The 4,497-nt window shown below is 41.0% G+C and overlaps 1 pseudogene; it reads left to right on the top strand.

Annotated features, from left to right (window-relative positions):
• Nucleotides 1-126: 126 nt before the first annotated feature.
• LOC141831237 (uncharacterized) lies at nt 127-1,644 on the top strand (annotated as a pseudogene).
• The last annotated feature ends 2,853 nt before the right edge of the window (nt 1,645-4,497 follow it).

Raw genomic sequence — 4,497 nt, 5'->3', positions numbered from 1 at the left:
TATATCTATCTGCTATATTTTCGGTAACTTAATTAAAACCACAGGCATGCATCTCCTTTAAATAGCGACCGGTTCCGCACAACAGAGAATAGTTGGGTCCGGATTCCTGACGCCTTTGCTCGTCTGATGACGATGGGCCACTACGAGCGCCGCCATGAGCAGGCAAGCTCGCCTGAGCCTGAGGACCTCCTCACTTCCCTCCAAGACGACCTACTCATCTCCATCCTCTCCTTCCTCCCCTATCAAGCAGCGTGTTGCCCTCTCCGCCGTCTGCACCCGCTTCCGCTGCCTCCTCCCCTCTATCCCCCGACTCGACTCTTTCCGCCTCGAAGTCGAGTACCCTTTCGGCTGCATCGGCATCCACCGACATCACCTATTTATCCGCGACATCACCTTCCCCCGTGCCCAGCTGATCCGCCAATGCCACATCTTCTTCCGCGACATCATCTATTTATCCAAACGCCTCCAGCGGGTGCTCCTCGAGGACCTCGTTGGCACAGCGTGCCGAGTACCATCTCGAAACCTCAGGCGAGACATCACCTATTAGATTGTGGCATCAAGCCGTGGTGGGCGTCAAAGAACCCAACGGCGGGGGAATTTCCGACTTCTTCGGCATCAAGTCGCTGAGGAGTCTCTCGTTGCACAGAATGATGATGGGATATTGCTTTGGTGGCCGCCCCATTCAGCCCATCGTTCTCACCCATCTCACCTCTCTCAAAATGGAACATTGCATTCTTTCCCAGAATGATCTCCTGCGCGCCTTCCTCGCCTCCTGCCCTTTCCTCGAGACTCTGCATTTCATCCGTTGCGTTGAACGCCACGCGAGCAACGTAAGCATCCACTCCGCCTCCATCAAGCATTTAGTCCTATTACACAAGAGTTCCTGCATCCGCACGATCGACGTCCGCTGCCCAAAGCTCGAGTCGCTCATTGTAGACGTCGCCGCTGAGCTACACATCGAAGCTCCCAAGGCCCAGAACGCTTCGTTACTTTTCGGCCTTAATCCGCCGGTAGATCCTCCAGATGCATTGACGAAGCTTCTCGGAGCTTCTTTTCGAATCGATGTCGACGCTTGGCTCATGCTGAATTCTAGCACGATCCCAAACGTGAGAGAAGATCGATCGATCGATAAACTTGACTTTCTTAATCTCTATACACACTCTAACATATATAATTTGCTTTGATTGACAGGGTTTAGCGGCAGAAAACGAAATTGATAGACTTATTTGTCCGGAAGACAAAGAGGACTTCGTGGTCTTCAATCTCGACTTCGATCTGAAAGATCAATCGTCAACTATGATATTGACTCAGTTTCTAGAGAAGTGCAATGACTGTGATACCGAGTTTGATATACATGTAGATTCTACGCATATAAAGAACACCAATGAAACAGCAAGGGATGATCACTTGATTCATGGCTCTACAAATGTAGAGCTAATTAAACTACGGATGATCATGCCTAAGAAGACGTTTGAAGAGTTTCTTTCGAATCAGAAAGAGATGGAGGAGGAATTAAAGGAGATGGGATTGCAAAAGCTGAAAAGTCGCACCAGCAGAGAGCAATTCAATGATATATTAGCTTCCAATGAGCCTCTAGTCGAAGTATCCACCAGTATCACTAATTGCATTGAAATGAAATTTTAGTGTTGCTAAGTTATTGTAATTCATAGAATCACGCCAATAAGATGAATGCTGACATAGAGGATGCAGAGGTAATGATGTGAATGTTTGCTGACTGATCTGGTACCTAGCTATTAAAGTGGAGGTTAATTTAGTTCGATCTGCACACCCAAAAATAAATGTTAGAGGCCAGGCACCATAAATTATTTCTGATAAGATCGATCTCTTTGATGCTTAAGTTACTAATGGTGTATGTACTAAACAATAGAAAAGTATTAAAATTAGAGTTTCATTAATCTCTAAATCACACACTTAATTACTTGAGTATCTATAGGAATTAGGTTGATAGACATACGTGGAGATTGTTACCATGATCTTCAAGAAGTTTCCTAGACAATCATCTCATGATTAACTCTAGGATTAACACTAACAATCTTCCATTGACACTAGTGTCAATTACTGAAATATCTAATACCAAGTGACTAATGGTGGAGCCAGGTTTAGACCTGTGTCCAAGCTAAAATGGTTTAACGAAAAACCTACTTGGGCTATAATAGAAATTATTATTATTTTTTTAATTTTTTCACTTGCATCCTCTCTTTCATCTTATGCAATTTTGAATGGGCCCCCGGGCTATAGCCTCCGCCCTTGCCAATGACCTTGTGTTACCATCATTCTTCATCTATGTCAAAGCCTTAGTCAAATGATTCGCGATGTTAATTCGCATTAGTCGGTACTCTGTATATCCTCACATCTCCTTTATCAATGATCTCTCAAATGAGATGGAATCGTCGTAGTATGTGTTTGGATCGCTAATGAGATCGTAGTTCTTTAACTTGTATAATAGCCCAATTGTTATCACAATAAAAGTCTATTGGGTTCGCTATATTAGGAATCACACCAAACTCTATGCAATGAACTTTCGAATCCAAACAACCTCCTTTGCTGCATCAGAGGCAACAATATACTCGGCTTATGTTGTAGAATCTGCGACTACATCTTGCTTCGAACTCTTTTAACTCACAGCACCACCATTCAAGCAAAATACATACCTTGACTGTGATCTGGAATCATCTTTGTCAGTTTGGAAGCTTGCATTACTGTAACTCTTTACAGCGAGCTTCTCATCGCCTCCAAATATCAAAAAAATATTCTTTTGTTCTTCATAAGGACTTAAGAATATTCTTGGCAGCTGTCCAGTGACTTTCACTTGGATCTGTCTGGTATCTGCTCATCATGCTTATTCATATCAATAAGTATAACATCATCGTGGTCAAAAAGAGAAATAAATATTTCTTAGGTTGACGATGTATCCTATCAGATCTGCATAGAGCTTGATCTACATGAATAGATTGTTGCTCCACAACTTCTTTGTGTAACAAACTCACGATCCACAATACTTTGTGATGCCTATTCAATTTCCATCAAGGTCTCAGTATTATTTTCTGCATCTTAAATTTCTTCAAGATGAATTTTATTTTCACTAGTTCTTCAAGAAATAAACTCTCGATCGTTCTAGAAAAATGTCATTTTTAATGACAAACACTTTGTCTTGTATGAGATTGTAAAAATAATATTCCTTCGTTTCTTTAGGATATCCTACAAAATAACATTATCAGATTTGCATCATAGTGTTACATCCCAGAAGACGGTCGTCTGAAAAATTTTGGCAGCATCTCCCCTGTAACAATCCAATTTTCCTGAATACATGGTGGTATAAAAGGCCCACACGACCAATACTAATATAGTACAACTGAATAACTACTAATTACATCATTAAAGGCCCACACAGCTACAACCACATATCCATCACCTGAATATACTAATACATAACCACAAAAGAACTCGCAAATACTACGATAGTGGTCACCACAAGCAATGATGAAACTGCACAAATCTATAATAACAGAAATACTGCAATGGAAAACTATCACAGTTCAAGTCCACACGACGTTAATCACAAATTCCAAAACCACCATCCAACATGATTCAAAACCCGACTAAATAAAACGACAAATAGTCTATAACATGAATAAACAAGTATAACCCAAAAGAATCAGAAAATGCGACTCCTCCTGCTGTGAGATAGGACAGTCTGGCAGATCTCCAAGCTTTAAATGTCATCCTTACTTGCTACCTGGGGAGAAAATAAGGAAACCCCCAGGGTCTAAGTGGTGAGTATACAATACTCAGTGGATATACAAAGGAAAGTGCACAACATAAATATAAAGGCATTTGATTATTATACTTATGTGTATTGGTGCCAAATAAACTAAGTATAATAATGTCCTTGTGTAGTAGGTTCATATCTATATCAATCGATTAGTTGCATCGATAGTGAGATGATATAGAGAACACTACACTAAATCATTCCTAGTCAAGTATTAACATTCAAGGACAATGTTAATACATAGAGACTAGCATGTAGGTCAACATGATGACTTGATCTCACAAGTCATGGATATGAGATATCAAGTTGACACATGGGTATGCATTAGAGAATGTATACTGAATGACCCGCCATGAGAAAGTATCATGGATCGTTATATGAGTGTCATATACTTTCTCATGTGGCTATTAGTATGACTATTAGTCCTTGGACCTGAAGTCACCATGGTTCCCAACATAAGGAGTTATGTACTTTGGTTTCGTCAAACGTCACTCGTAACTGGGTGGACTATAAAGGCGATTACTGGGTATGTAACAAATTATGTAGTGGGATGTGAGTGATGTAGATGGGATCTATCCCTCCCATATAACGGGAGTGATATCTAAGTTCTTGATAGAGTTAGACCACTAGAGTGCATGGCCATGCCCAAATGAGTCAACATGAGATGTTGAGCTCGTTTGATTGAGTGAGTCTACTTGGAGTTCAAG

This window comes from Curcuma longa, chromosome 6, assembly GCF_044706935.1.
Source record: "Curcuma longa cultivar G26 ecotype Majalengka, Jawa Barat chromosome 6, ITB_CL_G26_1.1, whole genome shotgun sequence".
Taxonomy (NCBI): Eukaryota; Viridiplantae; Streptophyta; class Magnoliopsida; order Zingiberales; family Zingiberaceae; genus Curcuma; species Curcuma longa.
The sequence above is the reverse complement of the archived record's forward strand: the minus strand, read 5'-3'. Positions and strand labels throughout refer to the sequence as shown.